We start from the raw sequence: 13,237 nt of genomic DNA, 5'->3' as shown, positions 1-13,237 counted from the left end.
CTTCACGCTAGGGCGTTGCTCCAACAGATTTAATAGTTAGGGCCTTAGAAGTCAACGCCCGAAGCATAAAATGCAATAAAAATGCATCACTTTTTCCATCGTATAAAAGGATTAATTGGAACCAGTTTGAAAGTTATGGTCATTTCCACGTTCCGGGCCACCTAGGCTTCACTCTATGGCGTTCTACCCCACATCGAATAGCTACGGCCTCAGAAGTCAACGCCTGAAGCATAAAATACAATAAAAATACAACAGTTTTTCCATCGTATAAAACGAATAATTGCTACCGGTGTGAAAGTTATGGTCATTTCTACTTTCCGGGCAACCTAGGCTTCACCCTAGGGCGTTGCTTCAACAGATTGAATAGCTAGGGCCTTAGAAGTCAACGCTAGAAGCATAAAATACAATAAAAATGCAACAGTTTTTCCATCGTATAAAACGAATAATAGCAACCAGTGTGAAAGTTCTGGTCATTTCTACGTTCCGGGCAACCTAGGCTTCACTCTAGGGCGTTGCTCCACCAGACCGAACAGCTAGGGCCTTAGAAGTCAACGCCCGATGCATAAAATACAAAAAAATAAAACAGTTTTTCCATGTGTAAAACGAATAATTGCTACCACTGTGAAAGTTATGGTCATTTCTACGTCCGGGCAACCGATGCGAAACTCTAGGGCGTTGGTCCACCACATCTAATAGCTACGGCCTTAAAAGTCGACGCCAGAAGCATAAAATACGATACAAAATACAACAGCTTTTCCATCGTATAAAACGAATAATTGGGACCAGTGTGAAAGTTATGGTCATTTCTACATTGCGAGCAACCTAGGTTTCACTCTAGGGCGTTGCCCCACCAGATCGAATAGCTAGGGCCTTAGAAGTCAACGCCCGAAGCATAAAATGCAATAAAAATGCAACAGTTTTTCCATCGTATAAAAGGATTAATTGCAACCAGTTTGAAAGTGATGGTCATTTCTACGTTCCGGGCAACCTAGGCTTCACTCTAGGGCGTCGCTGCACCAGATCGAATAGCTAGGCCCTTAGAAGTCAACGCCAGAAGCATGAAATACAATATAAATACAACAGTTTTTCCATCGTATAAAACGTTTAATTGCTACCAGTGTGAAAGTTATGGTCATTTCTACGTTCCGGCAACCTAGGCCTCACCCTAGTGCGTTGTTCCACCAGATCGAATAGTTAGGGCCTAAGAAGTTAACGCCAGAAGCATAAAATACAAATAAATACAACAGTTTTTCCATCCTATAAAACGAATAATTGCAACCCTTACGAAAGTTATGGTCATTTCAACGTTCCGGGCAACCTAGGCTTCACTCTAGGGCGTTGATCCAACAGACTGAATAGATAGGGCCTTAGAAGTCAGCGCCCGAAGCATAAAATACAATATAAATATAACAGTTTTTCCATGCTATATCAGGAATAATTGCAACCAGTGTGAAAGTGATGGTCATTTCTACGTTCCGGGCAACGTAGGCTTCACTCCAGGGCGTTGTTCCACCAGATCGAACACTTAGCGCCTAAGAAGGCACCGACAGAAGCATAAAATACAATATAAATATAAGAGTTTTTCCATCATATAACAGGAATAATTGCAACCCGTGTGAAATTTATGGTCATTTCTACGTTCCGGGCAACCTAGGCTTCACCCTAGGGCGTTGCTCCAACAGATTGAATAGTTAGGGCCTTAGAAGTCAACGCTGGACGCATAAATTGCAATAAAAATATAACAGTATTTCCATCGTATAAAACGAATAATAGCAATCAGTGTGAAAATTATGGTCATTTCTAAGTTCCGGGCAACCTAGGCTTCACGCTAGGGCGTTGCTCCAACAGATTTAATAGTTAGGGCCTTAGAAGTCAACGCCCGAAGCATAAAATGCAATAAAAATGCATCACTTTTTCCAACGTATAAAAGGATTAATTGGAACCAGTTTGAAAGTTATTGTCATTTCTACGCTCCGGGCCACCTAGGCTTCACTCTATGGCGTTCTACCCCACATCGAATAGCTACGGCCTCAGAAGTCAACGCCTGAAGCATAAAATACAATAAAAATACAACAGTTTTTCCATCGTATAAAACGAATAATTGCTACCGGTGTGAAAGTTATGGTCATTTCTACTTTCCGGGCAACCTAGGCTTCACCCTAGGGCGTTGCTTCAACAGATTGAATAGTTAGGGCCTTAGAAGTCAACGCCCGACGCATAAAATACAAAATAAATAGAACAGTTTTTCCATCGTATAAAACGAATAATTGCTACCGGTGTGAAAGTTATGACAATTTCTACGTTCCGGGCAACCTAGACTTCACCATAGGGCGTTGTTCCACCAGATGGAATAGTTAGGGCATAAGAAGTCCACGTCAAAGGCTTAAAATAGAATATAAATACAACAGTTTTTCAATCGTATGAAACGAGTAATTGCAACCAGTATGAAAGTTAACGTCATTTATACGTTCCGGGCAACCTAGGCTTCACCCTAGGGCGTTGCTCCAACAGATTGAATAGTTAGGGCCTTAGAAATCAACGCCCGAAGAATAAAATGCAATAAAAATGTAACAGTTTTTCCATCGTATAAAAGGATTAATTGCAACCAGTTTGAAAGTAATGGTCATTTCTACGTTCCGGGCAACCTAGGCTTCACTCTAGGGCGTTGCTCCACCAGATCGAATAGCTAGGGCCTTAGAAGTCAACGCCAGAATCATGAAATACAATATAAATACAACAGTTTTTCCATCGTATAAAAGGAATAATTGCTACCGGTGTGAAAGTTATGGACATTTCTACGTTTCGGGCAACCTAGGCTTCACCCTAGGGCGTTGTTCCACCAGATGGAATAGTTAGGGCATAAGAAGTCCACGCCAGAAGCATAAAATACGTTATAAATACAACAGCTTTTCCATCGTATAAAACGAATAATTGCAACCAGTATGAAAGGTATGGTCATTTCTACTTTCCGGGCAACCTAGGCTTCACCCTAGGGCGTTGATCCAACAGACTGAATAGATAGGGCCTTAGAAGTCAGCGCCCGAAGCATAAAATACAATATAAATATAACAGTTTTTCCATCCTATATCAGGAATAATTGCAACCAGTGTGAAAGTGATGGTCATTTCTACGTTCCGGGCAACGTAGGCTTCACTCCAGGGCGTTGTTCCACCAGATCGAACACTTAGCGCCTAAGAAGGCACCGACAGAAGCATAAAATACAATATAAATATAACAGTTTTTCCATCATATAACAGGAATAATTGCAACCCGTGTGAAATTTATGGTCATTTCTACGTTCCGGGCAACCTAGGCTTCACCATAGGGCGCTGTTCCAGCAGATGGAATAGTTAGGGCATAAGAAGTCAACGCCAGAAGCATAAAATACGGTATAAATACAACAGCTTTTCCATCGTATAAAACGAATAATTGCAACCCGTGTGAAATTTATGGTCATTTCTACGTTCCGGGCAACCTAGGCTTCACCCTAGGGCGTTGCTCCAACAGATTGAATAGTTAGGGCCTTAGAAGTCAACGCCCGAAGCATAAAATACAAAATAAATAGAACAGTTTTTCCACCGTATAAAACTAATAATTGCAACCAGAGTGAAAGTAATGGGCATTTCCACGTTCCGGGCAACCTAGGCTTCACTCTAGGGTGTTGCTCCACCACATCGAATAGCTTCGGCCTTAGAAGCCAACGCCGGAAGCATAAAATACAGTATAAATACAACAGTTTTTCCATTGTATAGCATGACTCATTGCAACCAGTGCGAAAGTAACGATCATTTCGACGTTTCGGGCATCCTAGACTTACCTCTGAGGCGTTGCTCCACCAGATCGGAGAGTTAGGGTCTAAGAAGCCAACACCGGAAGCATAAAATACAATATAAATACAACAGCTTGTCCATCGTAGAAAACGAATAATTGCAACCTGTATGAAGGTTGTGTTCATATCTTCGTTCCGGGCAACCTAGGCTTCACTGTACGGTGTTGCTCCACCAGATCGAATAGGTAGGGCCATAGAAGTCTACGCCCGAAGCATAAAATGCAATATAAATACAACAGTTTTTCCATCGCATAAAACGAATAATTGCTACCGGTGTGAAAGTTATGGTCATTTCTACGTTCCGGGCAACTTAGGCTTCACTCCAGGGCGTTGCTCCACCAGATCGAATAGCTAGGGCCTTAGAAGTCAACGCCAGAAGCATGAAATACAATATAAATACAACAGTTTTTCCATCGTATAAAACGTATAATTGCAACCTGTGTGAAGGTTATGGTCATATCTACGTTCCGGGCAACCTTGGCTTCACTGTAGGGTGTTGCTCCACCAGATCGAATAGGTAGGGCCATAGAAGTCTACGCCCAAAGCATAAAATGCAATAAAAATATAACAGTTTTTCCATCGTATAAAACGAATAATAGCAATCAGTGTGAAAATTATGGTCATTTCTAAGTTCCGGGAAACCTAGGCTTCACGCTAGGGCGTTGCTCCAACAGATTGAATAGTTAGGGCCCTAGAAGTCAACGCCCGAAGCATAAAATGCAATAAAAATGCATCAGTTTTTCCATCGTATAAAAGGATTAAATGCAACCAGTTTGAAAGTTATGGTCATTTCTACGTTCCGGGCAACCTAGGCGTGACTCTAGTGCGTTGCTCCACCACATCTAATAGCTATGGTCTTAGACGTCAACGACAGAAGCATGAAATACAATATAAATACAACAGTTTTTCCATCGTATAAAACGTATAATTGCTACCGGTGTGAAAGTTATTGTCATTTCTACTATCCGGGCAACCTAGGCTTCACCCTAGGGCGTTGCTCCACCAGACCGAATAGCTAGGGCCTTAGAAGTCAACGCTAGAAGCATAAAATACAATAAAAATGCAACAGTTTTTCCATCGTATAAAACGAATAATAGCAACCAGTGTGAAAGTTCTGGTCATTTCTACGTTCCGGGCAACCTAGGCTTCACTCTAGGGCGTTGCTCCACCAGACCGAACAGCTAGGGCCTTAGAAGTCAACGCCCGATGCATAAAATACAAAAAAATAAAACAGTTTTTCCATGTGTAAAACGAATAATTGCTACCACTGTGAAAGTTATGGTCATTTCTACGTTCCGGGCAACCGATGCGAAACTCTAGGGCGTTGGTCCACCACATCTAATAGCTACGGCCTTAAAAGTCGACGCCAGAAGCATAAAATACGATACAAAATACTACAGCTTTTCCATCGTATAAAACGAATAATTGGGACCAGTGTGAAAGTTATGGTCATTTCTACATTGCGAGCAACCTAGGTTTCACTCTAGGGCGTTGCCCCACCAGATCGAATAGCTAGGGCCTTAGAAGTCAACGCCCGAAGCATAAAATGCAATAAAAATGCAACAGTTTTTCCATCGTATAAAAGGATTAATTGCAACCAGTTTGAAAGTGATGGTCATTTCTACGTTCCGGGCAACCTAGGCTTCACTCTAGGGCGTCGCTGCACCAGATCGAATAGCTAGGCCCTTAGAAGTCAACGCCAGAAGCATGAAATACAATATAAATACAACAGTTTTTCCATCGTATAAAACGTTTAATTGCTACCAGTGTGAAAGTTATGGTCATTTCTACGTTCCGGCAACCTAGGCCTCACCCTAGGGCGTTGTTCCACCAGATCGAATAGTTAGGGCCTAAGAAGTTAATGCCAGAAGCATAAAATACAAATAAATACAACAGTTTTTCCATCCTATAAAACGAATAATTGCAACCCTTACGAAAGTTATGGTCATTTCAACGTTCCGGGCAACCTAGGCTTCACTCTAGGGCGTTGATCCAACAGACTGAATAGATAGGGCCTTAGAAGTCAGCGCCCGAAGCATAAAATACAATATAAATATAACAGTTTTTCCATCCTATATCAGGAATAATTGCAACCAGTGTGAAAGTGATGGTCATTTCTACGTTCCGGGCAACGTAGGCTTCACTCCAGGGCGTTGTTCCACCAGATCGAACACTTAGCGCCTAAGAAGGCACCGACAGAAGCATAAAATACAATATAAATATAACAGTCTTTCCATCATATAACAGGAATAACTGCAACCCGTGTGAAATTTATGGTCATTTCTACGTTCCGGGCAACCTAGGCTTCACCATAGGGCGCTGTTCCACCAGATGGAATAGTTAGGGCATAAGAAGTCAACGCCAGAAGCATAAAATACGGTATAAATACAACAGCTTTTCCATCGTATAAAACGAATAATTGCAACCCGTGTGAAATTTATGGTCATTTCTACGTTCCGGGCAACCTAGGCTTCACCATAGGGCGTTGTTCCACCAGATGGAATAGATAGGGCATAAGAAGTCAACGCCAGCAGCATAAAATACAATATAAATACAACAGCTTTTCAATCGTATAAAACGAGTAATTGCAACCAGTATGAAATTTAACGTCATTTCCACGTTCCGGGCAACCTAGGCTTCACCCTAGGGCGTTGCTCCAACAGATTGAATAGTTAGGGCCTTAGAAGTCAACGCCGGACGCATAAATTGCAATAAAAATATAACAGTATTTCCATCGTATAAAACGAATAATAGCAATCAGTGTGAAAATTATGGTCATTTCTAAGTTCCGGGCAACCTAGGCTTCACGCTAGGGCGTTGCTCCAACAGATTTAATAGTTAGGGCCTTAGAAGTCAACGCCCGAAGCATAAAATGCAATAAAAATGCATCACTTTTTCCATCGTATAAAAGGATTAATTGGAACCAGTTTGAAAGTTATGGTCATTTCTACGTTCCGGGCCACCTAGGCTTCACTCTATGGCGTTCTACCCCACATCGAATAGCTACGGCCTCAGAAGTCAACGCCTGAAGCATAAAATACAATAAAAATACAACAGTTTTTCCATCGTATAAAACGAATAATTGCTACCGGTGTGAAAGTTATGGTCATTTCTACTTTCCGGGCAACCTAGGCTTCACCCTAGGGCGTTGCTTCAACAGATTGAATAGCTAGGGCCTTAGAAGTCAACGCCCGATGCATAAAATACAAAGTAAATAGAACAGTTTTTCCATCGTATAAAACGAATAATTGCTACCGGTGTGAAAGTTATGACAATTTCTACGTTCCGGGCAACCTAGACTTCACCATAGGGCGTTGTTCCACCAGATGGAATAGTTAGGGCATAAGAAGTCCACGTCAAAGGCATAAAATAGAATATAAATACAACAGTTTTTCAATCGTATGAAACGAGTAATTGCAACCAGTATGAAAGTTAACGTCATTTATACGTTCCGGGCAACCTAGGCTTCACCCTAGGGCGTTGCTCCAACAGATTGAATAGTTAGGGCCTTAGAAATCAACGCCCGAAGCATAAAATGCAATAAAAATGTAACAGTTTTTCCATCGTATAAAAGGATTAATTGCAACCAGTTTGAAAGTAATGGTCATTTCTACGTTCCGGGCAACCTAGGCTTCACTCTAGGGCGTTGCTCCACCAGATCGAATAGCTAGGGCCTTAGAAGTCAACGCCAGAATCATGAAATACAATATAAATACAACAGTTTTTCCATCGTATAAAAGGAATAATTGCTACCGGTGTGAAAGTTATGGACATTTCTACGTTTCGGGCAACCTAGGCTTCACCCTAGGGCGTTGTTCCACCAGATGGAATAGTTAGGGCATAAGAAGTCCACGCCAGAAGCATAAAATACGGTATAAATACAACAGCTTTTCCATCGTATAAAACGAATAATTGCAACCAGTATGAAAGGTATGGTCATTTCTACTTTCCGGGCAACCTAGGCTTCACCCTAGGGCGTTGCTCCAACAGATTGAATAGTTAGGGCCTTAGAAGTCAACGCCGGACGCATAAATTGCAATAAAAATATAACAGTATTTCCATCGTATAAAACGAATAATAGCAATCAGTGTGAAAATTATGGTCATTTCTAAGTTCCGGGCAACCTAGGCTTCACGCTAGGGCGTTGCTCCAAGAGATTTAATAGTTAGGGCCTTAGAAGTCAACGCCCGAAGCATAAAATGCAATAAAAATGCATCACTTTTTCCATCGTATAAAAGGATTAATTGGAACCAGTTTGAAAGTTATGGTCATTTCTACGTTCCGGGCAACCTAGGCGTCACTTTAGTGCGTTGCTCCACCACATCTAATAGCTACGGTCTTAGACGTCAACGACAGAAGCATAAAATACAATAAAGATGCAACAGCTTTTCCTACGTATAAAACGAATAATTGCAACCAGTGTGAAAGTTATTGTCATTTCTACTATCCGGGCAACCTAGGCTTCACCCTAGGGCGTTGCTCCACCAGACCGAATAGCTAGGGCCTTAGAAGTCAACGCTAGAAGCATAAAATACAATAAAAATGCAACAGTTTTTCCATCGTATAAAACGAATAATAGCAACCAGTGTGAAAGTTCTGGTCATTTCTACGTTCCGGGCAACCTAGGCTTCACTCTAGGGCGTTGCTCCACCAGACCGAACAGCTAGGGCCTTAGAAGTCAACGCCCGATGCATAAAATACAAAAAAATAAAACAGTTTTTCCATGTGTAAAACGAATAATTGCTACCACTGTGAAAGTTATGGTCATTTCTACGTCCGGGCAACCGATGCGAAACTCTAGGGCGTTGGTCCACCACATCTAATAGCTACGGCCTTAAAAGTCGACGCCAGAAGCATAAAATACGATACAAAATACAACAGCTTTTCCATCGTATAAAACGAATAATTGGGACCAGTGTGAAAGTTATGGTCATTTCTACATTGCGAGCAACCTAGGTTTCACTCTAGGGCGTTGCCCCACCAGATCGAATAGCTAGGGCCTTAGAAGTCAACGCCCGAAGCATAAAATGCAATAAAAATGCAACAGTTTTTCCATCGTATAAAAGGATTAATTGCAACCAGTTTGAAAGTGATGGTCATTTCTACGTTCCGGGCAACCTAGGCTTCACTCTAGGGCGTCGCTGCACCAGATCGAATAGCTAGGCCCTTAGAAGTCAACGCCAGAAGCATGAAATACAATATAAATACAACAGTTTTTCCATCGTATAAAACGTTTAATTGCTACCAGTGTGAAAGTTATGGTCATTTCTACGTTCCGGCAACCTAGGCCTCACCCTAGTGCGTTGTTCCACCAGATCGAATAGTTAGGGCCTAAGAAGTTAACGCCAGAAGCATAAAATACAAATAAATACAACAGTTTTTCCATCCTATAAAACGAATAATTGCAACCCTTACGAAAGTTATGGTCATTTCAACGTTCCGGGCAACCTAGGCTTCACTCTAGGGCGTTGATCCAACAGACTGAATAGATAGGGCCTTAGAAGTCAGCGCCCGAAGCATAAAATACAATATAAATATAACAGTTTTTCCATGCTATATCAGGAATAATTGCAACCAGTGTGAAAGTGATGGTCATTTCTACGTTCCGGGCAACGTAGGCTTCACTCCAGGGCGTTGTTCCACCAGATCGAACACTTAGCGCCTAAGAAGGCACCGACAGAAGCATAAAATACAATATAAATATAAGAGTTTTTCCATCATATAACAGGAATAATTGCAACCCGTGTGAAATTTATGGTCATTTCTACGTTCCGGGCAACCTAGGCTTCACCATAGGGCGCTGTTCCACCAGATGGAATAGTTAGGGCATAAGAAGTCAACGCCAGAAGCATAAAATACGGTATAAATACAACAGCTTTTCCATCGTATAAAACGAATAATTGCAACCCGTGTGAAATTTATGGTCATTTCTACGTTCCGGGCAACCTAGGCTTCACCATAGGGCGTTGTTCCACCAGATGGAATAGATAGGGCATAAGAAGTCAACGCCAGCAGCATAAAATACAATATAAATACAACAGCTTTTCAATCGTATAAAACGAGTAATTGCAACCAGTATGAAATTTAACGTCATTTCCACGTTCCGGGCAACCTAGGCTTCACCCTAGGGCGTTGCTCCAACAGATTGAATAGTTAGGGCCTTAGAAGTCAACGCTGGACGCATAAATTGCAATAAAAATATAACAGTATTTCCATCGTATAAAACGAATAATAGCAATCAGTGTGAAAATTATGGTCATTTCTAAGTTCCGGGCAACCTAGGCTTCACGCTAGGGCGTTGCTCCAACAGATTTAATAGTTAGGGCCTTAGAAGTCAACGCCCGAAGCATAAAATGCAATAAAAATGCATCACTTTTTCCAACGTATAAAAGGATTAATTGGAACCAGTTTGAAAGTTATGGTCATTTCTACGCTCCGGGCCACCTAGGCTTCACTCTATGGCGTTCTACCCCACATCGAATAGCTACGGCCTCAGAAGTCAACGCCTGAAGCATAAAATACAATAAAAATACAACAGTTTTTCCATCGTATAAAACGAATAATTGCTACCGGTGTGAAAGTTATGGTCATTTCTACTTTCCGGGCAACCTAGGCTTCACCCTAGGGCGTTGCTTCAACAGATTGAATAGTTAGGGCCTTAGAAGTCAACGCCCGACGCATAAAATACAAAATAAATAGAACAGTTTTTCCATCGTATAAAACGAATAATTGCTACCGGTGTGAAAGTTATGACAATTTCTACGTTCCGGGCAACCTAGACTTCACCATAGGGCGTTGTTCCACCAGATGGAATAGTTAGGGCATAAGAAGTCCACGTCAAAGGCATAAAATAGAATATAAATACAACAGTTTTTCAATCGTATGAAACGAGTAATTGCAACCAGTATGAAAGTTAACGTCATTTATACGTTCCGGGCAACCTAGGCTTCACCCTAGGGCGTTGCTCCAACAGATTGAATAGTTAGGGCCTTAGAAATCAACGCCCGAAGCATAAAATGCAATAAAAATGTAACAGTTTTTCCATCGTATAAAAGGATTAATTGCAACCAGTTTGAAAGTAATGGTCATTTCTACGTTCCGGGCAACCTAGGCTTCACTCTAGGGCGTTGCTCCACCAGATCGAATAGCTAGGGCCTTAGAAGTCAACGCCAGAATCATGAAATACAATATAAATACAACAGTTTTTCCATCGTATAAAAGGAATAATTGCTACCGGTGTGAAAGTTATGGACATTTCTACGTTTCGGGCAACCTAGGCTTCACCCTAGGGCGTTGTTCCACCAGATGGAATAGTTAGGGCATAAGAAGTCCACGCCAGAAGCATAAAATACGGTATAAATACAATAGCTTTTCCATCGTATAAAACGAATAATTGCAACCAGTATGAAAGGTATGGTCATTTCTACTTTCCGGGCAACCTAGGCTTCACCCTAGGGCGTTGCTCCAACAGATTGAATAGTTAGGGCCTTAGAAGTCAACGCCGGACGCATAAATTGCAATAAAAATATAACAGTATTTCCATCGTATAAAACGAATAATAGCAATCAGTGTGAAAATTATGGTCATTTCTAAGTTCCGGGCAACCTAGGCTTCACGCTAGGGCGTTGCTCCAAGAGATTTAATAGTTAGGGCCTTAGAAGTCAACGCCCGAAGCATAAAATGCAATAAAAATGCATCACTTTTTCCATCGTATAAAAGGATTAATTGGAACCAGTTTGAAAGTTATGGTCATTTCTACGTTCCGGGCAACCTAGGCGTCACTTTAGTGCGTTGCTCCACCACATCTAATAGCTACGGTCTTAGACGTCAACGACAGAAGCATAAAATACAATAAAGATGCAACAGCTTTTCCTACGTATAAAACGAATAATTGCAACCAGTGTGAAAGTTATTGTCATTTCTACTATCCGGGCAACCTAGGCTTCACCCTAGGGCGTTGCTCCACCAGACCGAATAGCTAGGGCCTTAGAAGTCAACGCTAGAAGCATAAAATACAATAAAAATGCAACAGTTTTTCCATCGTATAAAACGAATAATAGCAACCAGTGTGAAAGTTCTGGTCATTTCTACGTTCCGGGCAACCTAGGCTTCACTCTAGGGCGTTGCTCCACCAGACCGAACAGCTAGGGCCTTAGAAGTCAACGCCCGATGCATAAAATACAAAAAAATAAAACAGTTTTTCCATGTGTAAAACGAATAATTGCTACCACTGTGAAAGTTATGGTCATTTCTACGTCCGGGCAACCGATGCGAAACTCTAGGGCGTTGGTCCACCACATCTAATAGCTACGGCCTTAAAAGTCGACGCCAGAAGCATAAAATACGATACAAAATACAACAGCTTTTCCATCGTATAAAACGAATAATTGGGACCAGTGTGAAAGTTATGGTCATTTCTACATTGCGAGCAACCTAGGTTTCACTCTAGGGCGTTGCCCCACCAGATCGAATAGCTAGGGCCTTAGAAGTCAACGCCCGAAGCATAAAATGCAATAAAAATGCAACAGTTTTTCCATCGTATAAAAGGATTAATTGCAACCAGTTTGAAAGTGATGGTCATTTCTACGTTCCGGGCAACCTAGGCTTCACTCTAGGGCGTCGCTGCACCAGATCGAATAGCTAGGCCCTTAGAAGTCAACGCCAGAAGCATGAAATACAATATAAATACAACAGTTTTTCCATCGTATAAAACGTTTAATTGCTACCAGTGTGAAAGTTATGGTCATTTCTACGTTCCGGCAACCTAGGCCTCACCCTAGTGCGTTGTTCCACCAGATCGAATAGTTAGGGCCTAAGAAGTTAACGCCAGAAGCATAAAATACAAATAAATACAACAGTTTTTCCATCCTATAAAACGAATAATTGCAACCCTTACGAAAGTTATGGTCATTTCAACGTTCCGGGCAACCTAGGCTTCACTCTAGGGCGTTGATCCAACAGACTGAATAGATAGGGCCTTAGAAGTCAGCGCCCGAAGCATAAAATACAATATAAATATAACAGTTTTTCCATGCTATATCAGGAATAATTGCAACCAGTGTGAAAGTGATGGTCATTTCTACGTTCCGGGCAACGTAGGCTTCACTCCAGGGCGTTGTTCCACCAGATCGAACACTTAGCGCCTAAGAAGGCACCGACAGAAGCATAAAATACAATATAAATATAAGAGTTTTTCCATCATATAACAGGAATAATTGCAACCCGTGTGAAATTTAAGGTCATTTCTACGTTCCGGGCAACCTAGGCTTCACCATAGGGCGCTGTTCCACCAGATGGAATAGTTAGGGCATAAGAAGTCAACGCCAGAAGCATAAAATACGGTATAAATACAACAGCTTTTCCATCGTATAAAACGAATAATTGCAACCCGTGTGAAATTTATGGTCA

This window comes from Calliopsis andreniformis, chromosome 11 (genome assembly GCF_051401765.1).
Source record: "Calliopsis andreniformis isolate RMS-2024a chromosome 11, iyCalAndr_principal, whole genome shotgun sequence".
In the NCBI taxonomy this organism is placed as follows: Eukaryota; Metazoa; Arthropoda; class Insecta; order Hymenoptera; family Andrenidae; genus Calliopsis; species Calliopsis andreniformis.
The sequence above is the reverse complement of the archived record's forward strand: the minus strand, read 5'-3'. Positions refer to the sequence as shown.